Source organism: Haliaeetus albicilla, chromosome 19 (assembly GCF_947461875.1).
Source record: "Haliaeetus albicilla chromosome 19, bHalAlb1.1, whole genome shotgun sequence".
Classification (NCBI taxonomy): Eukaryota; Metazoa; Chordata; class Aves; order Accipitriformes; family Accipitridae; genus Haliaeetus; species Haliaeetus albicilla.
In genome coordinates this window covers 5,558,533-5,586,259 of record NC_091501.1, presented here as the reverse complement: position 1 = coordinate 5,586,259, position 27,727 = coordinate 5,558,533, and the positions used below count along the sequence as shown (strand labels likewise).

The 27,727-nt window shown below is 42.8% G+C and overlaps 3 long non-coding RNA genes across 6 annotated transcripts in view; 2 read left to right on the top strand and 1 right to left on the bottom strand.

The window, feature by feature from the left end:
- Positions 1–23,884, bottom strand: part of LOC138690062 (uncharacterized) — a 39,592-nt gene extending 15,708 nt beyond the window's left edge. Inside the window, exons 1-2 of one of the 4 annotated variants that reach the window (XR_011328852.1) lie at positions 16,108–23,884; positions 15,073–15,264 (exon numbers count right to left, since the gene is read on the bottom strand). This is a non-coding gene — a long non-coding RNA (uncharacterized lncRNA). The other 3 variants (XR_011328849.1, XR_011328851.1, XR_011328850.1) reach the window with 3 other exon arrangements.
- LOC138690065 (uncharacterized) lies at positions 11,937–15,273 on the top strand. The gene is made up of 2 exons (XR_011328857.1): positions 11,937–12,198; positions 13,194–15,273. It is a non-coding gene; the product is annotated as an uncharacterized lncRNA (long non-coding RNA).
- An 83-nt stretch (positions 23,885–23,967) lies between the features above and the next one.
- Positions 23,968–27,727, top strand: part of LOC138690063 (uncharacterized) — a 40,635-nt gene continuing 36,875 nt past the window's right edge. Inside the window, exon 1 of the long non-coding RNA XR_011328855.1 lies at positions 23,968–27,717. This is a non-coding gene — a long non-coding RNA (uncharacterized lncRNA). The remainder of the gene's footprint in view (positions 27,718–27,727) is intronic.

Here is a 27,727-nt window from a genome sequence, read left to right as displayed (position 1 = left end):
AATTGCTCTGGAGGGTCATGTTCAGCTGATTATCTAATGTGACCATGAAGTTTTTTCAAAGTTAATTGTATCTGAATTGCTGGTTCATAGCTTAAAGGGTGACATAAAGCTTTTGTTGCAAGATGTATAACTCACATTTGGTTCTGAAAATGCAAGTGATACAAATGACAAGGAATGGATTCTTATAACAAACTTGTTCTCCGCATCACTTTTATCATCCTATATCCCTTTTGTGTTGTCTCCAACTTCTACCACAGTAGTTTTGTTTTGGTCTGCATTAGTATAGATATCATTGACAGGAGTAGCTGGCACCAAGAATAGAGCCCCCCTAAACTCCAGATGGAACGCCTCCTTGAATGATAGTGATTCTGCTAAAATTACTTTTAGAAATACATTCATTAGACAGCTTTTAAACCATTTAACACTAATGGATTGTTATGTGGGTGTGAGTTAAACACCTTCAAAGATCTAAATATTTTTCCTTTTTGCAGCTACTTCTGTCAGCCAAGCTGGCAATCCTCACCAGGACTGTAATCAAGTCCTACAGGTTTACAAATGTTGTTATTAATGACTGCTGTTCAACATCATCTCTAATTGCCAGTGGAATAGTAAGTATCAAGTTAGGCTCTGAATATATCATTCTGCTTCCATCCGAGTCTGAAACAGAAACATTAGTCAAGTATTTCTCCATTTCCCACATTAAGATTGATAATTTTGCTATTCTTTGCTAATATTTGATCCATCCCATACAATCCAAGACCAACTTTTCCACCTGGAAATGATGCTTCTCTGGAACTTGTTGAGACAATGTATCTGTTTCAACTATAATATCAGCAGAAAACCTTCCTAGGTCGGTAGGGGAGTTGCAGGAAGGAAGAAAATGAGTCCTACTCTGGAGATGCCTGACGTCAACTTCTCAGCTTCCTTAAATCCTGGTGGGAGACAGTCTGGGGGGGGGTCTGCATGATGGGGCTGAGGGGAAGAGTCATGCTTGTACGTCGGTTCACATGATTCTAGCACACCGGCTGGATGTGTGCCCTCCGACGGTTTTCCTTCCGGAGCGAAGCCCCCAGAAGAGGCAGCTCCCCCCGAACTGGCGGAGCGCTTCATCCTTCCTCCCACTCCTGCTTCACAGGCGAGAGCTGATCGATCTGCCAGTGGTTAGGACGCTTCCCTGGGAATTGTGTCCCCAGGTTCGCGTCCTTGCTCTGATTTGGAGTGGTTCCCTGACCGCCAAGCTATACCGGCCGTTTCGCTTTCTTCCAATGAATACTTAATTGAAATCAGCTTCAAATCAGACGGAGCAAGAACTTGAATCAGCAGCTCCCTTTTATCTCCAGGGAACTTCCTAACCACTGGACTGCATACTCTCATTCTCTCTAGCTCCGTCTTCATATGTAATTATTTACACGGAATGGAGAGGCTCCAAGGCGATGGGGGAAGAGGGTGGGAGAGAGTTAACTAAAGGAGTATGTGGGGGAGAAAACCTGGCTGTCCCTGGGTTTCTGATGGGGGAGTCCAAGTTGCTGTCCCTCTCCTGTCTGACAGCACTTGGGAGCAGGGACCCAGGCTTTCCCCTCCGGAGGGGAATCACCGAGGCACTAGCCTATTTGCCGCTTGGCCTCCCCTTCTCTTTCCTCTCTGGGCCTTACATGTGAAGGTTTTGGAAATACAGTGGTTTTGTTCTGACGCGTAATGAAGACAGGTTTGAAAAACTTCAAAAACCCTCATTTTTTTTCTTCTGAATTGTGAAACAAAATTCTTGTTTCGTGGCCAGCCCTGCGTATCACATCTGAGAGGCAGAACCTGCAGCAGAAAGATTGATGAAGTCGAACCTGACAAAACCTGATTGTGCATTCCTTTCCCGTTCGTCAGCAGGCTCCTCTCCTTAATAGATGAAGACTTTTTGGACTAGTTGCTCATTCTTAGGTTGAGGTATATTCTTTCACTCATCCCTTTCAGGCATGCTGTGGAAGCACGGCTCCTATTAGCTCAGGCCAGCCCACTTCCCCCACCTCCATCTTCCCTGCCTGGTGCCAGTTCACTTGCTGAAGGACAGATCAAAATATGCCGGGGAGGGTTGTTTCATGTAACACAAAGAAAATCTGGTCCTCCTCTATCTCCATTTGTGCACCACCCATCTGGTTCAGATGTGAGGAAACCTGCACTTTCTATTTCAAGGTGCTAGTTTTAGGAATCTCTCTGTAGATTCACTGGGGAGAACAATGCTGCAGGAGGAGACACAAAATGTAGAAAAGAAACAGCTTGAGGGTACCATAGCCTTTCCACCAATGGTTGGGTGTTCAGAGACATGTGCCAGGCCAGACCCGTGGTGCACATTCACAGCTTTGATCCACTGACTTAAGTCAGGTCAGCCCAAAGGTGAGGCGCTGGCCTCGCAGCACTGACCAACATTACAGCATTTTTTCACATCAGGGTTGCAGCTCTCAATGCGGTAAAGTTGGATTAACACAGTGGAGAAAGAGAGCCTGTTGCCAGAAGCTTGAAATGGTATCTTTTGTGGGTCTCTCAAAGCAACCCAAAGCATGCCATGCAGTGGTTTCACTGACTTTGGGGACTTTTCACCATAGGTCACGCTTCCAGGTTTCACACTGTAACCATTAAGGCTGCAAGCCTATTCCTTTCACTCTGTATTTTGAAGAATAACACCAAAGGTGTTCGAAGGTATTCAAAGTGCCGATAGCACTGCTCTACCTTGTTTGTAGCAAAGACTGCAAGTGCTGTACTGGAAAACTTGTCATCATACAGAGCTGCTCACCAGCAAATGTCTGCAACAGAGGATGCATCAGTTCTTTTGTTTTGATTCTGTCTTCCCCCCCCCCCCCTTTATTCCTTCCCCAGGGTCTCTGTACTATTCCCAAGTGCATTCTTCTTGCTTATCCCTTTTCTACTAAATTAACTTGTACCAGTCTATTACATTCTGAATTGTCAGTAACACGCATACCTTTTTGGCTGATAAGGGATATAGTAATAAAATTGCTGAGTCAAACTTGGAAAGTTGAATTAAGTGGACTTTTTTGAGTCTTCAGTGAAGAAGTTGTATTCATAAGGAAAAGCTGTAAGATCAGATTTCTTAACTGCAGGGTCATTTTCACTCATTGGAAGAACTAGATGGAGTTTTCAGTTTGCACTAGATAAAGATTTCCAGCCACTGAAGTGAGCTCACTGTAACACAGGGACATGGAGTAGGGAGGTCGCCACAGATGACCTAGACAGTTAATCTTGAGAGACTGTTTTCCCTTCGCAGTTATTGCAGGGGAAAGGGCAAATCTGGCATTGCTTTTGAACAAATGCTGGTTTAATGCTCCGAGCATAGTAGATGGTGTGCATGATCCTTTGTGACAGAGGTGATGTTACTGTGAAATCCATCTTTTCTGGTTCTATCTGTATCCCGAAACATTCAGGACTGGTAGCAGGCATTGCTTGGAGACATGGTTATTTTAGCAGTGACCTGGAAGAGCTGCTTCGTGAAAGCTGCCCTTATTCTAAATGTCTCCATGCACCTTCAGTATAGTGAGTGAATTATGCTACATCCATTGCAGAATGACTGGAAATCAACCCAAACCGAACAACTCGAACCTGGAGCTTGAAGATTTGGTTCCAGGGTTTTAACTTGTTCTATTATAGAGGAAGAAGTAAATGAGAAATTCAGGTTTGTGCTGAAGGCATCCCATAGCCTGGTTAGTAGAAACCTTCAGTGCATAAATCAAGGCTTAGCTCAAGCCTCAGGTTAGCTTTGCTAGTGAGCTTTAATGCTTATGAATGCTTTTTGCAGTTTAAATGATGTCAGCCTCGATGTTTATGAAACCGTGGAAGTGCTGAGTCGAAAACATTCACATTAATAAGGAAGCGCTGGGAAGCACTGGGAGGGTGCCAGTGTCAACCAGTGTTATTAAGCTAAGAAGATCTTTGGCACAACTGAGCTAGGGAAGATCATACCCAATTTATCTCTTGTGGTTAGTCATTTGATTCATGGCTTCAAATTCATGGCTTTGTCTTGGACTGAAAATACCAACTTTCTTATCAACCAGCTAAGAAAAATTGATTTTTTAGAACGGTTTGACCATATTTTCATGCTAATCCTAGAAGGGCCACTCATTTATCAGGAACGTATCTTAGTAGCAGCCAGTGCCTTACTGATATATTACTGAACTGCATCTTGCTGGACACAACACCTCTGACTGGTGTGAGTTTAAATAGTGAGATTTATTTCTCTGAGGCCCTGCACAGATTAGCGCAGCATTACAGCTGCTGTCTTGTACCAACGGGTACCTGGTTGAGACTGAGTTCTCACAACTCTGCCTTTTTCCATAAGGTGCTGCTGGGAGGATTTGGGATGTTGGGCAAATACAAGGGTTCCATGGCTTCGATGTTGTCCTCAGGTGCTGTGCCATGGGAAAGATGAGTTTCCCATGTGTCTTTGGAGTTTCCTCATCAGGAAAACCTAAGAATCTCATAGAAAGAAGTGGTTTCATCAGTGTAGCTTCATGTAAAATAAAAACCAAATGAAATCACTGTTGTTCATCTAATTGTTGGTGGTGATTAATATGGGTTTTTTTTCCTTGAAATGGGGGAAGTCTATGTGTTAGGGCTGCTAAAAAGCAGCTGCAATTTCTGGGTGACAGGCAGCTCACTGCCCTTTGTTTCTGCTCCTTTTTGGATGCACCTCCATCGTTCCCCACATGTGTTTTTCAGCAGTCGCAAAGCTTCATGGTAAGATGCAGTAGGAAGATATTATTAGTGCTATTTCATAATGCAGCTATGGTCACACATGACTCTGGGGCAGATGGAAGCTCTCTGAGGTTTTTCTATTCTGTGTTTTGAAGGTGGTGCACTCCCTAACATAACATACTCTGCATGTCTCAGCCAGAAACACCCAAATGAGAAATGAGGAATATCAGTTTTATCTAGCAAAGCTGACTGAACAACCATATAAAGCAAGTCTCACTGGTCACCACTTGGACATGTCTAGAAAGCCACTTTCACAAAAAGGCCCACAAAGGCTCACTAAAACCTCAGGGTTTTGTGGTTTTATTCCCCCCAGTGGTACATACCATTTGGCTGAAGAAGCTTGAAAACATTGTGGTTTTGAGCTTTCTTTATGCTTAATCCATCCTCAGGTCCCTCCACCCTGCCTTCTAGAAAGCCCAGGTTAAAGAGCCTGACTCACAGTTGTGCTATTCCAGTTCTATGCTAGTGCAATGCCTCTGAAAGTAATAGCAGGACAAAATCAGGGAGAGCCATCGCTCAGTCCCAGAACAAGTATGGCCTTCAGCAAGATGCAAATATAAGTAGGAGGCTCCTCAATATAGCTGGAGTTTGCACCTTTGTTAATTTTTTCCTCCTAGGAAGGCCCTAGGCAAACAAACTCTGTGGCAGACGAGAGAGGGAAGGGTATAAACTGTTATGACTTTTAAGCAGAGATTTGTTTGGAAAGGGAGGGAGTCCGGTGTTCTGGGGAGAACAAAAGAGAGGTTTTGGTGAAGTGGTATTTGCCACAATTACAGGGGGAGGCTTTGGGGGTTGGATTCAGCTGCTGTGTAGATGGGTGCAAGTACAGGCTAACTCTGCTGATTACAGTGGAGTCATGCCAGATGTGCATCAGCCTATGTGAGCATGCAATTTCATGTACAGCCTTTTTATTCCTGTTCACGGCAAGCTGCTTTTTCTCTTCTTTCAGCTTTCTCTCTCTAACATTTATGATGAACAATTGTCTGCTCCTTGTAATTGGAAGGGCGTTACAAGCCATGAATGCCTTTGTTGCGGAAAACCACTTCCTCTTCATGTCTCTTATGTCCTTGCTTTGTAAGAACAGAATAAACTCTGTTTGGCATCTGAAAATAGGATAACATCAAGTTTCTGCATCTGTCCAACTGAGCATCTGCAGGGTCTGTTGTGCCAGATGCATTTAACCTGGCCTGGCACCAGAAACATTATCTCCGTTCCCAGAATGCCCTGGGATGTAATTGGATGTCAAATCCCCATACATTACGCAGTCTCAGGCAGACTACTGCAGTTTGCCACAAACTTGCATTGTCCACTCACTTTAAAAAGAAAAGCTAGTATTTTGCTTTATGAAACTTATCACACTACTTATAATACAAATGTCAGACACCTTTGTCCTAGGACTTTTTAATACATCATTTTACACTGCCTTTTTCTTTAAGCAATTGCAAATCACCTTATATGTGATTTAGCTATGCAAATCTTACTGAGACAGTGCCTGTTTCTGCAGCCAAACCCATTCAAATGTCCTTCTGCTCCTAGAGGGAGTGACATTATACAGCCCCTTAAAAAGTCACGCAGGCATGGTACCTGAACGCAAGGCGTTGACCTCTGCGGTGGATTGGTGGTAAGACGCAGCTCGGTGCTTTGTGCGAAAGGTAGTTTCAGGCTGTATGTTGGCTACCGAGATTGCATGGAGCAAAGCCCCTGTTCTTTTGAGTTGTACATTCCTGCCAGTGAAGTTGCTGGCTCTACACCAAAAACGCAGGCCTCGCTTTCCTTACCTACCTTCTAAAGACTCTTTAGAAGCATTTATGGGCTGCTCGTGTGGGCCATGGATCACAGCACAAAAGCTGTAGTATTAAGCTAATATTTCAGCTCCGAAAAAAACAAGTGACAAGTTTCATCTTCCTGCTGAAAGCTGGTCAAAACTTGCAGACCATTCAAGTGAGATTAAATGACACTAAGGCTTTATTTTGGTTCTTGGCAGGACTTATCTCATTTCCCCGACTCATGGAAGGGTTGCATGGATAAGGAAATAAGGCTGACATACGTGGAAGAGCCGTTCCTGGGTCTCTGTCAGTGTTAAGCGTGTTGCCCACACTTGAGTTTCTCCCTTCTGGTTCATCCATCTTGAGTGCCACCTTAGGCCAGGCAGTGAGGTGTCCCTTCTTCTTCATTACATGGTCCCTGACACCTCTGGGGCTCACCCTCTCTGTCTAAATCCTGGAAAAGCTGAATCACGCTATTGATTCTTGCCCTGTAGAGCATGGGAGAGTGTATCGATTAGTGCTGGGTGCCCAGGGAGAGCTGTGGGAAGACATGAAAGGACTGCTAGCATCGGAATGGTGTGCACCCTCTAACAAGGGTATACGGTAAACTGATGAGTGGTCCTCAAATAAGTGGGACCCTGGACCAGTCAGCCACAGCTAAAACACAACTGATTATAACTTACAGGATTTAATGTAGAGGTAGCACTTAATTTAATGGCACATGCTAATTGTTGGTCATGTTGATTTTGCAATGAAGGCAAGATTTCAGTGATGCTCTAAAAAAGAAGGGTAAATAAAAGCTGAGCATAAAGCCCAATGTGGCAAGATTAATTCTACAGAATGGATGCTTGCTTTTTCATTGCACCAGTTAAGTCTCTAAAATAAACAGAACAACCAATTTAAAGCAGATGCATGGAACAACAATCAGGTTTCATCTCTGGTTTTAATCTTTTTAAACCACAGCATTTGGTACTCAGAGCTCAAAGGAACTGCAGACTGAATCAGGAGTTTGCTGTAAGTCAGCAGCTTGGAGGAAGCAGATTTGTGGCTGTATAACAGGGAGAGTTGAAACAGCCCTGTTCAGATAACCAAATCATAGTCAAATAGGCAGCTGTTGGAATCTGGAGACAAATGAACATCCAGAGATCCTGCCTGTGAACTGTTATCAGCTACAGCTTGGGAACAATAGAGCTAAGCAGCAAATGGCCAGCTCAAGCGCTGCTCCTTAAGTGATGAAACAGTAAACGCACGAGTTTTATTGGTAGTTGCTATCCTGTGTACCACAAAAAAATGAAATGTGGAGTGAATCAATACTATGTGAAAACATGGCTTATGAATGAGTAGTATGATCCCATCTTTACATCCCTTGGTGACTTTTAGGAGGGACTTCTTAACAAGGCAGCAAATACAAAAAAAGCCCCTCAGGAAATCCACATGGGTCTGATTTCCCATTTCCCTGCTCACTGTGTCATCGTTCACCTCGGAGGTTTTGCATCACTGTGTGTGACTACCCACAGTTTCTGATCTCGTGAGGCTGAAGTCATTCTTCAAACAACAGTCTGCTTTTAAGGACTTGGTGGAGGGGGAGATGATGCTGGGCAGGACAGCTAAGCTAAGACAAAGAAATGTCTTCCAGACAGAGGAGCTAATGCTGGAAATTCCCTGGGGACCAGTCTTGTGACATGGTTATACCATTGCAGACACTTTTTCAAAGCAGTGGGTGGGGTGGGTCCCTCTTGCCAGCCTGGCTCAGACAAGCTGGGCAAAGCAGGGGTGCTTACCTGCGTGTGTTTGCACAGGGTTATCAGGACACTTGCTGAGAGCAGAGATACCCCAAAACGGTGCTGGAGGAAAGTTTCACAAACTTACTGGAACCTCAGTGGGGTCATTTTTTTTTTTTTTTAGTTTCATGTAGTTTGGAGGGATAATTTAGACATTTTAACACTGGGGCCCGTGAGCCCAAAAATCTTTAAGAGCAAATCACCCGTAGTGCCAGGGTGCACCACAGAAGGACCGTGGTACCCCACTGCTCGGTCTGCAGGCGACCACCCCTCTGTGCCGGCGAGAGCACCGCGGGCAGAGGGGAGACGGGGGATCAGGCTGTACCCATAGCTGTCACCCTCGGCCGCGGTGTCCGTATGGATTTGGAAAAGCAGGTTATTTCACCTCTCTCTCCCTTGCTTCGTGGGGGGAGATACAACCGAGGGAGGGAGTGTTGTGGCTGCAGCAGCCGGGGAGGGATGCAGCGCAGGGGAACACGTCGAATGCAATGGTAAGGAGTGGAGTGGTGTGCATTAGGGTAGAGTCTAATCCATTACTTACATGTTTTCTTTCATTTTGCTGTCTTCCTTATGTTTCTGCTTCTTTCTTTGCCTTTTTTTTTTCCTTTGTGAGTGATTTATCTTTAAGTGATTTATCTTTAAGTGTCCCTATAAGTAGGCATTAAGTAGCAGTAAAAATCTGAAGGCATCTCTGACATGGTGCCTGATGAATCACCACTAGCCTATAGTAAAGACATCTACCTTGTCATGTTCATTGAAGGCTCATATCCTGATCCAAACTGTGGTCTGCTGATCTTTTTTTCTCCCCGGATTTACAGCTCCGGACGGTGAGATCACAGGATAGCCTGATATTTGTTATCATTTCCAAATGTGCAGAGTGACTCCCTTCTCCTTGTCCAACTCACATATGTGTAATTCATTTGTGTTCACAGCCTCCCATTCTGACCTCCAGCCCTTTTTAAAACAACTGTCCTCCTCCCCCTTCTCCACTGCTTACGTGTAGCTTCAGCATGCTTTGGTCTATTTCTGTATAAAAACACTCACAAAACAGCACCAGAAATTATGAAACCACTTAAGCCTTCAGACAAAAAAATCTGAAACTGTTTATATTCACAAATGGTACCTATTTAAACAGTTTTTGCAAATATTGCTTCCTCTGGTAGCAAGTTTAATAAAAAAAAATTGAATTTAATTCCAAAAGGATAAATATGACAGCAGATATTTACAGAAGAATTGGATTGTTTTTATGAAAAGAGCATTTTCTCCACAGCCTTCCAAATGGGATCTAAACAACTGGTCTTAGAAAAGATTAAAACGCAATCTATCAGTCCAGCACAGAAAAAATATAACCCCAAGCATTCTTGTAATAACAAAACATTACTGACAAACAGAGCAGAGATTGCAGTGCCATTTTTCTACCCCGTATTTCTGCTCTATCTCGTTAAACTCTTTCTGCAGCAAAAAGAGATTCAGCGTTACACGAAATAGGTGAATAAATTGTGCATAATATTTTTTAAAAGCATGAATTAAGAAAATACATATGCTTTGCTTGTAGAAAAGGAATTTAGCCCCTAAGAAGTGTTGAAGAAAGTTGGAAGTGTGGGATGATGGGCAAGTTTTCCAACCCAGAGCTTGCATGCTGCAACCCTGTCCCTGTACTCTCCCTTTGAAACAGGAGAAAATACTCCAGGGCACAGCAGGAGACAAACAGCCATGTGGATGTTTGCATATTTTGATGGACATGATGACAGCCTGGGCAAGTGGTAGGAGCTTTACCCTGAGTCCTGCTGAGAAATACCAGTAATGCAGGACTACAGTATTCGGATGCTACATGAACTCATTTATCCTCTTCGTTAGAAACAATGCAACTAGGGACAAGTCTGGCTTGCTGCTTAGGTAAGATAGGCAGGAGAGTAGAAGTCACCACAACTTAGAATCATAGAATCATTTAGGTTGGAAAAGACCTTCAAGACCATCGAGTCCAACCATCAACCATGCCCACTAAACCATGTCCTGAAGCACCCCGTCTACTCGCTTTTTGAATACCTCCAGGGATGGTGACTCAACCACTTCCCTGGGCAGCCTGAGCCAATATTTGACAACCCTCTCAGTAAAAAAAGTTTTCCTAATATCTAATCTAAATCTCCCTTGCCTCAACTTGAGGCCATTTCCTCTCGTCCTATCTCCAGCCACCTGCCAGAAGAGACCAGCACCCACAAACTTCCAAACCAATGGGCTACAGAAGTGGTTTGCACCTTCCCATAGCTGCAGCAGGCTGCTGGGTTTCTCCCAGCTTCCTAAGAGAGATCTGGCTGGCATGGTGGGTGCCTCCCTACACCCTCAGCAGAAGAACTGGAGACCACAACGCAGAGGAAATGATCCTGAATGGGGGAGAGCAAAGCTCTGGGCCTTGCCTGGCAAAGAAAAGCGAGGTGGTTGGCACAAGCTGTGCTCGTTGTGTAGCCTGGGCTTGAGGAGAAGTGTGGTACCCCTCCTCGGTGCGCCTGAGTCCTCAGCCTGGGTGTTCGGGGACCTGGGACTTTGGGCGGTGTAGTACGTGCTCACCACCTACTCGAAATACAGCCACAGAGAGTCATGGCTCCAGCAACACCTCCCTTATGTACTGAGATTGATGGGACCAGCCTGGGATTGACGCAGCTTCAGAATAAAGACACCGCGCTCCTAGGACAGGCTCTCCTCCGCTCCCTGGGATGGATGGCTTTGCTGTAGTCTCACTTGCAGTTGATGCTTTCCAATATATGCAGCCTAAGTTTATGATGTAGGGAAAGACGTATTAAAGGAGTGATATGCAAATAAATGAGAGGTGAATCAAGCTGTGGGTTTTTTTCCTAAAGTGATAATTTATCAGCATTTAACATAATAATGCATTTTTATTTACTTCCCTTAGATATGTATTTCTATGCCTTTTGAATATTTGGACTGGTTCTGAACCTCCTCTGATCAATACACTACAACTTCTACAGAGATCAGCAACTGGCATAAACATTCTTTAAAAAGATAAACCTCACTTTCCAAGCCTTTCAGCAACTCAGTTAATTTTAATTTTAATTCTAATTGAATGCTATTCCAATCATTAGTTTTCAAAACTGGTCTAACTATAATTTATGGATGGATCCCCCTCTACAATATTTCAGTGTTAAACTCAGTTCGCTGCTTGTTTTCCTTCTCTAGCAACTGAAGTATCAGACTGGTAAAAATAATGAGAACATACAGAAGAGGCATTTTATTTAGGCAGCTTTTCTATCAGGAGGGAAATAAATGGGGGGAAAAAAACAGTAAAAAATGTGACAATTTATCATCATGCAACTGTTAGCATTATGATAAATGAAAGTTGTTTAACAGAAATCGAAATACTCTTTTATCCCTGGTGATTTTGACCACTCGCAAAGTCTTTAGGTACCCATAAAGTGTGGGCTTGTCATTAACCCGATATGCCTTTGACAGAGAAAGGAGTGTCTTCACTGTAAAGGCATTTGACCATTTTATACTCAGGGCTGATCCTCGTTGTACCACATGACATCATTCCAAATGTTTTAGTGGTTACCAGCTGTTTTGCCGGACAGTAAAAGAAGCTGATCAAAGCTCAGCTCAAGAGATAATGTTGATGATATATTTTTTTGAATTGCTTCCCCCTAACCAAGTCCCTCATTCTCCTCCAGGATCAACACAGGCGTATGCTCCACAGGTCTGCAAAGGGAAATGGCTTCAGATTTATTTTTTTTTCCAGGGAACCAGCTTGCTCTGAATATATCTTTGTCCTAAGCCCTAGAAGAACAAAGTGCTAAATATTGCATCACGATGCACAGTTTCTGCTGGAGGAGGCTGCATGGAGGGAACGGAGGGCCTTGGCATTCTGCGCATTCCTTGTTTGCAGTCAGGTCAGCTTAAAAAGATAAAGTGCAATCTGCTGCTTGCTATCTGTCATGAGAAATGAAGCCTGATAATTTTGGAGTAATGTTTAGCTTGTCATTCTTGGGCCATTATACTGAGTTAGTAGTGCTAGGAGAAGGGATTTATTTCCTTCTCTGTCTCTTACTGCAATAAGTCGCAGATTAATAATGCTGCAGGCTTCAAAGTCTGTTTTGTTCATAGCTGCTGGCTGGGGAACGGGCAAAACAAAGATCAGATTTGCAAAGAACTGGGAATTAAATCCCTTCAAAAAGTGTCTTTTGGCACCACGGTGAAGAGCTATTAACAACATTCCTGGATGACTGCAGAAAAATAACAAGTTTTTATAAATGGCTATAACATCTTGGATTAACTACCTGACAAATAGGTGTTTTCAGTTTATTTAGGGCCCAGTTCTTTTTTCTGCCAAGGCCTTTTTCGCTTGCTGCTTTATAGGAGTGTAAAAGGGAATCAGGCCCCAGTTTAAATGCGAATCAGGCCTTTGGGATGCAGCCACCAGAAGAATCTCAGCACACAGGGCAGTGTGGTTCAGCCACGACCAGAAACGAATGGGAACCAGCAGCTGCAACATTTGATTGCATCTGCAACTACAGTGCATTAAAAAAATCCCCAGAAAGTGAAAAACTCTAAAACAAAAATAATAGCTAATGACTGGGGACTCCAGCAACAAGCCTGGCTTGGCTCAGAGTAACAAATATCTCTTAGGTGTGAATATCCAAAGTGTATGAGCTGACTGCTGTGTTAAGCTCACCACTTGCTTATGGCTGATCTTCTTGGAAGAGGACTGCTGGCTGCTTTTCCCAGATAAGTCAGGCAGAATTTTAAAAATCATCCTAGAGGTTTCACTTTCAAACTTGCATATGAGTTCTTTTAACTTTTGAGACATCATTCCTCGTGTCTAAGTATAGGGAAGTGTGTTGCAATGTCAAAAACCTGCCGAAATTTTTTTCTGTGACTCATACAGGGTGCTCGTTTAGGTTACTACATTCATTGCAAGTGCCTGCTACATACAGAAATGGGAGAGAGAATCGCTTAAACCAATTCAAAGTTTTAAACTTTGCAGAACATCAGCTAGCGAATTGCTGGTATGTTAGGTGTCGACTGTGGGAGGCATCGCGCCCTACTAATAGGGCGGTGGACACTTGTGGTAGGTATGCTGGTAGAGGTTGTCTGACTAGACAGATACTGAGGGCAAGCAAGAGAAATGTGGAGGGAATGGGCTGTCTCAGAAATTAAAGCTTTCCTTTTACATTTTGAAGAACCCAGAGAGTTCAAAGCCACCAGGGAGAAGCAAGGAAGAAGAGGGAGCAATATCATGCTCCCCCTTTTTTTCATGAAGGGTTCTATCCAGGTAGAGTCACCACCAGCAACCTTTTCATTAGAGGAAGAAGTGACTTTTCCATGCAATCTGCTTGCATGCAGTGAAACAATATATTCCAAAGAGCAAGCTCATGCACATGTGGTCCAAGGAGCTGAATTTTTTTTAGAAGAGGACACATAGCAGACCATAGTAGTCACGGGAATTAGGACACAATTCAGAGGGGAAGTTTTGGCATTGTCCATAGCTGAGTGACAACACAGCAAGTGGGAAGAGCACAGGAAGGTCACGGAGTGGTCAGTTTTCTGAAGAGGGACATACCAGAAGCACAGACCCAGGCAGGACATACTGACTGCACCCTTAAAAGGTCTCTGCTGCAAGAATTCTTAGTGGGGGGTAAGAAATTTCTTGCCTTGTCTTACGGGAAGAGGTGGGAAGCAAGGACATTTGTGGGAGTAAAATGCATTGCCTTGATCTGGCCATTCCCTAACGTCACTCGTGGGTCCTGTCTAATCCTTCTCTCTGGCAATGTTGTTGTCCATCTGTGTTTATCTCTACTCTGAGTGTCCCATTGGCTTTTAAATTTGTGGATGTGCTCCAGATTCAGTGATGAATTTGTACTTTATGATATTTATATCTCCACCCTTCCCTGATTGCTGCACAAGATTTCATGCTGGAATTTCTGACCCCAGGTTTTTAAAGAGGTCTCATGGATTTAGGAGGAAAAAAGAGCCTTTTCTTCCTAAAAAAAAGTAGAGAAGAGTAAAGCTAAGGAGGAGGCAGTTAACTTTTAACTGTGTCCTGGGGACGCTGAACCTCAGCAGATTGTGAGATCTGTGAAGTATGGTGGGATGAAAAAATGTCCCCTAGAAATTAAGTTGTTGCAATTGGCAAAAGAAGTGGGGAACAAACCCCAGAGGAACATGATCCTGAATGGGGGAAAGCAAAGCTTTGGCCCATGCCTAGCAAAAAAAATGCTGCAGTTGGTCTGCTGATTGTACAGTAGCTAGCAGAAGAGAAGCGAAAATGAATGGAGACTGTGTTTTCCAGATGAGCTCCGTGACACGTGCAAGGACCGTCTCTCCTCTGACCCCAGCTGCCCTGGCAGGGGACAAGCAGTCCCAAGCAATCCGTGCCACTGCCAGCTGTGACCGCCTCGTGGCCCTTGGCAGCTTCCCCAGAGGTACAGGTTTAGCAGGGGTGCCCAAAAGGACTCTATCTCCCTTCTCTTTGCAGCTCCCGCTGCACCCTCTGTGCTCCTGGACCTTGGGTGGTGTCCTGCACCCCTGCAGCAGCAGCTGCACATCCTTCCCCCCATCCATGGGGGCTGCCCTCCCCGCTCTCCTCCCTGGGTGATCAGGGGAATGAGCTTTCCTTCCCCCAGCACCGGAGGGATCGCAGTGGGGTACTGAACAGAAGAGTTTGCCCCGGCATTCTTACTGAGCATACCATCAGTAGGGACTTCTTAAACACCATGCCAAGAAGTCCAAATATACCGGGAACAGGATGAAGAAAGGTTGACTACCTTTCTACGGGGTCCAGGAGCAGCAGATCTGCAGGGTGAGACCCTTGGTGCCACGGACCCGGTGGGTCTCGCCAAGGACGAGCTCGTTTGGCCTTGTGATGGCTGATGGTAAAGTGCAGTAAGTCGGTCCTCTAGAACAGCATGCGTAGTTCAGAAGGAGATTAAATATAACGAATGACGATCTTTATATGCCTGCAAAAATGCAACGACTGTGTTAGGGATTTAGTATAATGATTTTACTAAACCAGAAATACACACCTACTGAAGCTGTCTGTAATATATCCTCATAGCTCTCCGAAACTTTATTTTGGGGTTTGCTCTTATATTAATCATTTCTTGCACTGAAGATAGATTTAAGAGATCAAACTATGACTAACTGTTACAAACTTCTGACTGAATATTTTTATTCTTAGCCTGTCACAGACCTCTATTTTTAGTCAGCGGGAACAGTGGCAGGGTGATTAGCATCAGTAATTTTTGGTATTTGTGATGCATTTTCAGAATCTTAACCAAGAGGAAGTATTCCCAGATATTTTACTTAATGTATTCAAAACATTTAGTGAGGTTGATCTTTTAGTTTTAACTTTTATTACATGTTAGATTTTCAAGGCCAAGAAGACCACCAGCAACTTTAATTTTTTTGTTGTAGTAGAATATTACAGAAATCAGACTGATAAACAGAAACAGTTAGGATTTTTTTTTTACAGAATTCAGCAAGTTGCACAATGGTTGGCATCCCTGAAAGGACTGAGCACACTCATCTGTTAATGAAATTAATGAAGTTTAGAGTCAGCTATTAGTACTTTCAAGGACCCAACCTTGTATCTCTCTGCTTTAGTTTCCTTGAAGTTAATTGCACTTGCATTAAACCTCGGGGTTTAATGCACTTGACTACTTTGTAGGAGCATTATAGGAATTAATCTGGGACTCAAAACACCTGAATGCTTTTCTGGGAACAGTGGGTGACCAGGAGCAAAACAAGCAGCTGCCCATGGCATCAGCTTTCCTACACAAGAGTGCCGGGTGGTTACTCACCTTTGTGCAGTACATGGTGCTTTACAGATAGTAAGCACTCTGCAAGAAATAAATTTTTTTGTCCCTATAAAGGCAGAAAGACAAAAATAGCTACGTAAGTCAGAATTAAAGACACTGAATCAGTACATGCAGAATTACTGAGAATTGAGGTCTCCATCTTTAAACATATGATTTAGTTGGAACTAATTCTTAGATCCAGCTGGATCAGACTGTCTTTCCACTATAAAGCTCCACATGAATTTAAACTTCGGTATAATCAAACCATTTTTTGAACATTTGAGGGTCTGACTCAGTGAATAAAGAAGTCAGTTGAAATCTTCCATTGAATCCTAAGAAATCTTGAACAGATGGTAAGATTTGCAGTGGGAAAAGGATGACTAATTGACATACATGTCAGGTAATCTGCTACTTACTAGAAAAATAACATAATTAAAGGAGGAAAAGCGTGGGAGAGCACGAGTGTGAACATGTGGACATGAGTCTGCACTTGATATCAGAGTGTTTGTAGCTTGCCTGTCATTTTTAATATTATTTCTAAAGAAGAATAATTATACTTAGTGAACTAGATACAATGAAAACATGATGCAGAACACAACAAGCAAATATTTTAGCTTAAGTTAAAAACTGCTTTTGCTTGATCTCATGTTTTACTCTCAGTATGGCAAGATGTTACAGGAGGCAGCTGTCAGTAGCAAAATCTTTTCTGACAAAATTGAGTCTTTTTCCTCTGAACACTGTGTATTCCAACTAAAATTTCTTCTCACTTGCTTTTGGCTATAAGAATTTAATAGCTATTTAATGTTTTTTCCTTGTAGATATTTTATAGTGCTGGAACCTCTGCAATCCACTCATTTCAGCTGCGAAGACACAACGTGATTGTCCTGTATGCTTTTCTGTGGCCTGTTACAGGTGCACAGAATGTCTCCAGTAACTTGTAAGCGAGGGCATATTTATTACAAAGCAAAATTAAGTTATTCAAGGAACTCCAGTAAAAATGTTAGTGGTTAGGTCAAAATCACTTGAAAAGATACGTGAATATAAGTAGGTGCCTTTTCTGCAACCACAACTTCAAGAACAATTTTGACATAACTGGTGCCATGGGGCAATATTTACTACAGGCAGTAGGTACTAGAGGCATCCTACCCTTTCAGGGAACAACATCCTTGAAGATAAACCCAGCAGTCCTTTCCAGAAAGTCTCCTTCCCACCCAACTGAGTTGGTGGGTTAATTCTGGTCAAGCACTTTGCACTGACTCCCCACACTGTTGCTTTCGTTTAAATGTGCAGCCAACTCTTTGCATCAACTGTGTTTCTGCAAAGTGCTGTGCTGGGAAGGGCAGAAGTAAAAACCCAGCAAAACTTGAGAAGGAGCCAGGCTGTTGAAGAGTGGGGGGTTAATGTTAAAATAATTTGCTATGCCTGCCATTCCTTCATGCTTTAAGGGCAATATGAAGTACTAGCAGTAAAATGGGAAGAATCAGCAGCAACACATAGGTGCGTGCCAACAACATGGGTAGTTGTCGTCTATACATCAGATGCTTAAAATACCACAAGAGACAATGCAGAAAACAATGCAGGGGGCTCACTGCTAATCTGGACTGTGGCTTCTTCACAGTTCACTGGCACTGAAAGGAGCAACACAAATGCTGAGGAAAACGCTGTCCACTAGAATCACAGTTTCTGTTTTACAGACCGGGGTTTCTAGGTTGCAAAACAGGCACAAAAATTGTACCAGCAATTCAAATCATTTAGAAGTTGTTACAACATCCATACCAAAAATAATATGGGCTGGTCTGCTTGGAATTTAGTTAAGTGAAATAGAGTTTTAATTCCAAGAGCACAGATTTTTAAGAGTTGTTTCACAACTCTCTCATCAGGCAGGTCCACCCCCCAAAGCAGGGCACAGAGCCTTGGGCAACCTCTGAACAGGCTGATATATCTCCATGGCACAACGTGGGGACACACGAAGGTACTGGCTCCTGTCCCAGCTGCAATACGGATGGTTTTATGTGGGGCTGCACCCTTTTTTGAAGCAAGGCCAGTTAGTAATTATATAGCATTCAGCTCTGGGAATAGGTAGCTCAGGGCTCTTTGCCTCAATACTCCCCTGCCGGGTGTAGACATGCCTTGAATCACAGCACGGTGCTGAAGAGGCGTTGACTCCTGTGCTGGTTTTTCAAGTAACCTTTGAAATCTTGAAGGGGTGGGTGGGTGTGTGTATCCTTCAGTTTATTTAGTTTTCCATTGAAATATATTGCTTTAGGTCCTTCAGCTCATCACTGGTCCTCCTCGTCCAACACGTGAGTCATCAAGGCTTCCTGTCTACGAAGCAGATGGAGCTCTTCTGATTTAAAGGCATCCTGATGGGGCAGGTAGGCACACAGGTAGGTTAGCCATCACAACAGCGACTCCAAGAAGGACCAAGGCCACCCAAGCAAGAAAGGAGGAATAAGGCATTTAGCTCCCAGTTCCCTCTTTTCAAGGTTAGAGAAGGAACCAGCTCATTTCACTACAAACCACCCTCATATAAAACACGGCCCAGTTTCAACTTTTGCTCTGGGTCTCCGCACTCCTTCCTTCCCCGTATTTGTTTCGCCATTTTTATTTTCATTTTTTTTCCAATTTCTCCTCGCCAGCTGCAGGCCCACCCCAAGCAGGAGGTCCGGCAGCTGGCTGGGAGCAGCAGTGCTCGTCCCCAGTGCTGCGATAAGCTGCGCTGCGGGGCTGGGAGGGTCCCGTCTCAGCCCCCAAAGGTTGGCTGCCGCCTCAGTCCTTGACATCTGTTCCTTTTCCAAAGTAATGACTGCGGGAGTGGCCTTTGGTTGTCGAGTCCCCTGTTACCACTTGCAGTTTTGCACAGTACTCCCACACATATAAGCCAAGGGATCTGATTATTTTAAGTGCGCTCACACGTGTAGTTCTTACGTTGTCTTTTCTACTGCGAACTTTTGGTCCAAGGGAATCATCTGTATAAAACCGTACTCAGCTTTTTACCAGTGGAACGCAAATAAATATTCGTTGTATAATTTGCTTGAAGATGCTATATTTTCAGCCATTGTATTTTGCTTTCGTTGGTAAAATGATTCTAATGTCACAGTTGCTGCTGACACAACACTGGCTTTGCTCCACAGATTTTAATGATTGACTCCCGTGCCGAATGTTTTGGGATTCTCTTCAGTCAACAGATTTTTGACACTGAATTTCTGGTTGTTTCTGGATAGTTTACTACCAAGGGTTCTTTGCTAACTGCTTTTGAAATTCCCGTTTCTATTGTCAAAGCTGTTTGGATGGGAGTTTCCTCCTTCCCAGCCAGGCTTCTCCCTTAGCTCAGCAATGCCAGGAACTCTTAATCCCGAGTCTCTGACATCATGGTCCGTTGCCATGGCAATGCCTGAGAGCCGTGCGAGTCAACGGCCTGGATTTTCTGCAGAAACTATGTAGGAGAAAAGGTGAAATCAGAGGGAGCACTAACATTCTTATGACGTGCACACATACAAATGTATGCGAAAAAAGAACCGGGGAAGAATGTAAAAGCTGGAAACCCAGAAGTTAGTTATTTGGGTTTTGTGTTTAAAGCGTGGGCTTGAAGCAGAGGGAAATTCTTCTTGTGTGTTTCCTAAATTCCTAGCCCTTGGTCTTGTGCTGGACCTGGACAGCATGACTTCATCCAGTCAGCATACTGCCAGTGCCTTCTCTTCATGGATGTTAAGTTGGTGGTTGGTCTGGTTTGAGGTTGTTGTTGTTCATGACATTTCCATGCTTTTTCCAAATTTGGAGAGTTGAAAGAGGCAACAGAACAGGGCTCGGATTTATCCATTCCTTTTCTTCCCTCCCTAGTTATTTTGTGGCTTTAATTTTCTAGCAAACAAGAAATCCCTAGCCCCTGGAATGATTCATTCAAATTATATTGCACTTTTCTTTCAGCAACACTTAGGTTCCCACTCAATTGAAAATATGCTATAATGTACTCTAATTTTTTAGATAATTTCTTTCTTCCTGTACTTAGTTGTCCACCTCTAAAGATCTCTACCTGTCATCTAAGGAAAAATGCTTGTGCTGAAACCTGTGCTGTTAGAATCGAATTTCCTTAGTTAAACTGTACTGACTTAATTATCTGTGCATAAATGAAACCTACTGCAAATTAGTCACATCTCATCCGTAGTTAATTTATAGAACGAAAAAAAAGAAAAGTCTTTAGTCATGTATCATTTGGACATACATTATGATGGTGGAGGTGATTATATACTACAATTTCCTGGTTCACAATGCAAGCAAATGTGCAATCTTTGAAGAAATTTTACATTACTGTTGCACTTGTGAAGAAGTCTTTGCCTGTGGGAAGCTATGGAAAAGGACAAGAATACACACTCTATATTTTTAACTCTCTTACCGTGACCAATGGGTTCTTATTTGGCACTGGTGCTTGGGCTGAAATTCCTGAAAATGAGGGGTTGGAATACACGGCCTGATGTAAGCCAGTTGCATAAAATATGCCTGGACCTGGCAAAACTCATTTCTCCTTTAATGCAAAGCTAACCTGCAAAATCTGCTTTCATTTGCTAGGGCAGGCTACTCTGCTGTATGGATTAAATGCGCAACTTCCTTGATGACAACATTTTGTTTAAGCTGGTGAATGACTCTCTGCCTTGCCAATTTATGACACTATTTCCCTCTGGGCATCCCTTTTGGCTTATCTGTTACTGCCAAGATATGTGAATTGAATCATCTGGTAGTACTTGAGCTATACATCTCACCCCAATAAATGGCCGATGGTCAAGCTGACTCAGCTGCTGCTGTATGTTATACCCCTAAGCTTGTTACATTTACTTAATTAATTCATTCCTGCTTTCAGACGTTGGAAGCTGATAAGGGAAGGTTGCCCTTAGCTCAGTTCCTATTTCTTAACTTAAAGATTTGATTAAATGTAATAATAAAATTACATTAGTCCTTTGAACTCATATCTACCCGTGATTCAAAGGATTAGAAGAAGTTAATCCAATCTTTTAAGGAGGTTTTTGAAGTTTTGAGAGTATCTTTCTTCTCAGGGGCACACTTTGTTGTGTTAGCCCCCTTTCTCTGTCATTCTCTGAAAGTCACCTATAGCTTTGCAAGGCTTGAGGGAACCGCTGCTGCCACCTCATCTGCCTGCTGCCTGCTTCGGGCCCTCAAGCTGAGCTCACCCATGGGTTCCCACACTGGAGGGGCTCATTCTGCCTTTCTTCTTAATGAGCCCTCCAGCAAAGCCCCTGCAAAATAGATGTGCTGTGGAAGACAAATATAAAATACGCTTCTTTCTCATGTCGCCTTTCACTTCAGCGGACTGACAACCGTCAATAAGCCCTGTATCTCCGTCCAGTTCACGGATGCCATGGAGGTTGTATTTTGTTGGCTAAACACAAAAGGTTGAATATCCCTAAATTCCTCAGATTCCTGATGAATTACCACAGACAATTAACAAAAGAAAGACCTTTCCCTCCTCCCACCAAAAGTCACTTCAAAACCTGCACCTGGTCGTAATCTTTTCTACTTGAACTAATTGCTATTTGCGGTGGCATATGGAACAAGGCTCCTTTGCCTAATAGTGGTATTTCAAACTACAAAGACATTTCATAATATTGCTTGTTCATTTTGGAGACTGCCTATACTTTACAAAGATTTTCCTTTGCAGGAACTGTGGCTCTCAAAAATCTCAAAAAAAAAGAGAACAAAAAGCAAGTGCCTCTGAGAAAGCAAGGGCATTTTCATATTTAAAGCTTCATGAGAAAAGGATCAGAGAACATCAGATTTTGCTCATCTTCTTGAGTAATTCATATACACTTACACAAAAATCTGAATGAGTTTCTAGTCTACATGGGCACTGTGTAAAAGTGAAAGCTTTATTTATTTTTAAGTAGGCTTGTCAAATTGAATTTCCTTTTGATACACAAGGTACATGATGTGGTTAATGTTTTACCAATAAGCTTTTAGAAGATAGTTAATAGCTGTTAAGGCCACAAGGCATCAATGCGATCACCTGCTCAGAAGCCTGGTGTAGCATAAGCTATGAGTCCAGAAAATTCTGCAAAAGAGGAAATTATTCTTTCCAAATATGTTAGTACAGTGGCTTCTGGGGGTTTTCTTTCAGGAAAGCATTCAATCTTAACATGAAGATGGCAGATGACAATGAACTAATCATTGTAATACCCCACAACGTGCAATTTGTGGCTGTTGTAGAATAGAAACTGTCATGCTCTTCTTCCCCTAAGATCCACTCACTTTTTTAGAGGAGCAGATTTCTCTCCCCAACAGCCTGGTGATACCAGGGCTTAGCCAGGCAGATCCGAGTCCCTCCAGAGGGTGTTTGGCCCTGCACCTCTCACGTCCTGGATAGAGGCTGTAATCTGCCTTTGAGCTGGAGCCATCACGATGTCTTTTGTGGATACATGCCAGTGTGGAACGTAGAAGTTCCACTTTGTGTGGAGTAATTCAGGTTTTAATGGAGCAGGGGCAACATTTCATCCTCTCTCATGTGGTTTTGGTGTTTTTTCAGGCATTGGCTGGGGTGTGGGAGTGGAAACCCCGCCTCTCCCCATCCATTTGAGCTATAAAACCATGGGGATATGGAGCCGTTCTCTCTTCCTGTGCCCAACCAGTGTTGAAATAGTTAAGTAAAATGAGAGAGGTCCAAGAGGAGGGGTTGGCAGAGACTCACATAAAATGATTGCATGATGGGAATGTTCACCCAAGGAGGTGGGTAACATGCACACAAATGTCCCCAGGCAGATGCTGGAACTGTACCTGTTTCCTAGATGAACAGAGATTAATTATCTGCCAGGCTTATGGCTAAAAAGCAAGCAGGCCTTTCACCTATGTTTTGATAGACATAAAACCAGCTTTGGTTTGCGAAATCAAAGAATTATAACTCTGGCTCCAGTGGAAGAGTCAAGGTTATGGGTTGTTAGCAAAGTTGGGCACTTCCCTGCAGTTCAGTTGGGAGCTGGGCAAACACAAGCACTGGAGCTTGCTCATCAGGTCTTCGCTCCTAACAGGCAAGCGAGGCTAGCACCATAGTATTGCGGTTTCTATAAATCCCACTTATAGGAGTATAACTATGGGGGCATCTGTTCGAGTCAGTGATGATGGTTTCTTCAGTGCAAAGCTGTTTACTTTTTCTGTGTACGTGTGTCTATCTACCCCAGTAAGAAAATGTCGATTTGTGAGAAGCAACCCATGCTTACATTGATCGAACGAATTGCCAGTGACCAAAAGGTGAGAGCTTGCTTTGTTTCAGCCACACTGCTGAGCCAGCTGGGATTACAGCAAGGGCAGGTCCACCCCCCAGCCCCATGAATCCTTCTCATGCAGGTGGTGGTGGCAACGTCAGCAGGGCAGTACAGACATTGGTATGGCCAAGGGTGTCCCAGGGGTTCCCAAAGGGTGTCCCAGGAGGTTTGCATGGCTTAGGGTAAAGCTCACATTGAGGTATCTTAGGTGCAGTTGACTGAGCGAGGTAGGTTTAAGCTAGCATGAGCAAGCACCCTGGTTGCAGGAGGGACGTGCTTTTGGTACCTAACTCTTCTTTGTGCCCTGGACAGGGAACCCACATATTCCCTTGAGCGTGCACCGTTAGTTGTGCTCGTGGTACCATATCCTGTTGAGTAACATACTCCGCCACTGGCTCACCCAAGAGTGGCAGTGGGATGAAGGAACACAACAAACCCTGCCTTAATCCTTCTTTTTGGGTTATGTGATCTAAAAAGCCTCTTTCATCCCAAATTTCTCTGAACAAACATACACACGACCAAATCCTGCTCTTCATCCTGAGTGCACGCCTCTCCTGTACGGAGCACTGGCCACCCGTCTCATGGCACCCCATTTTTACTGAGCTTTACATCTTTTACCTAGCTCAAGTAATTTTAGACTGGCCGACTCTCTAAAGCCTTTTTATACTGAGATAAGAAGGGAGAAAAGGGCAGAAAGTTTATCCCTCCAGCTTTGCCCTGGATTCCCTCACAGGCAGGATTTCTGTCCCATCTCCGCATTGGAACAATCCGAGTTTAAAAGGCTGAAGCATCCCTTGCTGAGCGGCTAGTGTCAAGGCTGACATTACATACCATACAGAGATTATCTTGATGCTTCCTATCGACTAATATGCCTTTTTGATATAAAATATATTAGCCTGATTTAATTTCCCACCTTCATTACAACAGCTGTCCAACTAGGACAACGGTACTCCTGCATGGCATCTAAAATCCTTGCTGTAGTAATTACATGCAGCAGTGACTGGATTGAATTTGCTATTCCTATGATTCACCTGTAACAATGATCTTTGCCAGCATTTTCTTTTTTAGTGGATAGATCATTTGAAGTATTACCTAGTACATTTGACCTACAGAAAAAGAATACTTGTCATCATTAAGTTACTATCAAAAGGAGAGGACTGTGGGTATAAAGATTATAGATATATCTTTGTGGATTAGGTCTTAATATAAAAAAGCTCACAGAATTCCTCATTTGTTCCATCCCCAGTCATGCAAGGCACTAAGCAAAACCGTACCTTGCGGAAATTGCTCTGCACGTGCAAAGAGGAAAGATAATTTAGAAAGCCTTGGCACACAGCTCAGTTCAGTGTCATTGACTGAAAGCGAATGGAATAGATTTAGTGGGGCTAAGGAAGAAGCTGCAGAAGAGCTCCGGCAAGCTCACAGTCCACAAAGAGATGGGGAATTAACATGGTTTAGGGGTGGGGTTTCTTTAACAGACTTTTTAAATCCCGTTTCAGTATTCCTCCTTGGGTGCTGTTTTTGTTCAATGCCCAATAGATCAGAAGGAAAGGTTATTACTGACTTTACTGGGCCTTTAATGAGGCTTTTAACCATTGGATATCTTTGATGACTTCCTTCCCTGCCTACAAACTATAGTTATTAATGGCAGCTTCTTTTGCTTTCTTTAGGGTCCGTGGTTTGTAAATATAAATATAGTGATTGCAATAGGTTTGTATGTAATGGTGTGCCCTGAGGCCCAAAGGCTGACAAAAAAAAGGGAGTCACTGTGAATCTTGCTACAAATCTGCTTTCTGTGTGATTTATGTATCATGCAGCAGCTGTGGAAAGCTAAGACCACGTCAGAAACTCTGATTTGATAAAGTGTTTGTATGAAGAACAGTTCTTACAGTGTTTGTAGAAGATTGTCATGGCTTAAAAATGCTGTGGCAGCCCAAGAAGTGGCTTTGAGTGCAAACATGAGAATCCCCCTGGTTATGACACGAATGGCTGTGCATGGGGAACAAGGCCAAAAAAGCATTCAAAATAACCATTCAAATAGCAGCAGGTTGGAAATAAGGAGGAAATAAACATAGAACAAAGAGAGAAAGTGAGGGAATTCTGAGGAGGCAGCCGGCAAAGAAAACTTTATTTTAGTGGGATGTCACTTTTTGGTCTGGGGGTTAGCTGACATGACTACAACTGTTATGCACTGTGGTTGCAGGCATATAACTTTCCCCAAACTATGAAAATAATTGTTTTCATATTTCTTTCTTAATCTTTTTCACTGGAAAAGTATTGTTTTCCGTTTTAAAAAAATGTATGGGTAAGGACAGCAGTTTTATGTTGGGAGTTTAGCCTTGTGTCACCCAGTAGCTACATGCATCCTGTCCATGGATCTTGGCTGTGTCAGACCGAAGTACATAACAAAACAAAAGTACACAGCAGATACTGTGCAGGCAGACACCCAAAGCTCCTTGGTGTCTATAGCATCCACAGCTGTGCTGGTCTTGTCTTTCCTTCCAGCTCAGCAGCATTTCAAAAATCACATGTTTCTGTCTGGTTAGATCCCTTTGAGATACCAGTTTGGAATTCCTTTCAAATATCTCATTTAACATTAAGCTCCATACAAAGACAAAAGATGTTGCTTCTTGAAGGAAACAGGTTTTCCCCAGGGGATTATATGACTGCTGTTATTACCTTTCCTCCTACACCTCTTTCCCAACAACATATTTCTTGTAATGTTTTAAGGGGCCTGAAATGCTAGTTTCCACTTTGACATATTTGGAAAAAAAATTGATGCTATAAATCTTTGTTCATGAATAATGAGATCATAAGACCTAGATGGGCGTTCATACGAAAATTTCAGATAAGATCAAGGAGGTCTGGGGGAGCTGATTTTGGAATATTTTTCTTCCTCTTTTTTTACAAGGCTAAAACCAACAGAAGTTAAAATTTGACACAAACTCTGAGGTCTTAGTGTAAGGCATCAATTGGTAGTAAAAAAAAATACCTTTGCTCTCACTGGCAAAGATCTGATATATATATAAATCGAGTGAAATCAACAGGCAATTGAAACCAAACATGTGTAGCACATAGTTTCCACTGGGTTTTTATGACTGAACTAGCATTGTAACTGAGTTCAGAAGTGAAAAAGCTTGGAAAAGTGTTAATATCCACCCTCACAGATTCTTTTTAAAAGACGTCGTGTCAGCCTCACAATCTTCTATAGCATCTTTATGAAAGATTTGTCGATGGGGTTTGGAAAGAATTACCTGGCAAAATATTGCTGCAAAATAATACTATTACACTCTCTAAGAAAAAGAGAACTCTATGTTCCACTAGAAAGTTCCTGTTCTCTACATGCTTAGCAGGATCCTTTTTATTTTCACTGTCCTCATGGTGTCTACAAAGCACCAGACCTTACCTCAGACATACTCAAAAACCTTCTGCAGTCAGTTTCAGAGTTACCCGAACACAAAAATCCATATTTCAACATGTTTTTCAGCATTATGCTTTGCTTATGCCAGGTAAGCATTGCAAACCTGCTGATATATGGCTAGTGGGAGATGGAATGGTTTCTGCCATCAGAACAGGGCTGTGTTCTCAAAAGGAAACGTCATTCTATTAAGCAGTTGGCTTTTTGGTGTTCTTTTAACAGATTTAATGGAAATTGAATATCACACCCTTTTGGGTAGAAAGATAAATGGGCCAACGGCTCTTGGCTACTGTCATAGCTACAGTTCATGTGGGAGTGAGTGTACATGAGTAAAGAAGACATTTACAAATACCATTTGTAAAAGTTATTACATGGAAAAAAGTTTTTTCTTCTTAGTCCTAGACTGGTCTGTGTTGCTTCCTTCCTCTCAACAAGGAGTTTTATGGTACTTCAAACACAGATGACACATGTGTGTCCATTTGGTTTCAACAGTCACACATCATTTTATGTAAATTAGCAATGCTTCAAGTCAGATTGTATAATTATAGAGTTGGGGTTTTTTTACTCCAAAATAGTTATTTCTGAAAAAGCTGTTGCTAACCAATAATCGGGCCTTTCTCTTTTTCAAATGATAGAAGCTGACAACTGCCATAAATCAAAGGCACCAGCTTTTATCTGAAAACGCCTCTACTCAGAAAAGCCTTGATACTTTATTCCAAATGGAGGCTTGTCACCATAGAGATAAGATGAATTCAAGGATTTAAGACTTGCCAGAAAATACTATGTACCATGTTTAAGATAAAACTTTGCTTGCTTAAAACAGCAGTGGAAGCTGAAACTGTAAACCAGCATCTAACAAAGACAGACTGGCAAAAGCAAAGAAAGGATTCACATTCTTTAAATAAAAGCTATCTGTTTTTAACTAAGAGTGTAAGTACTG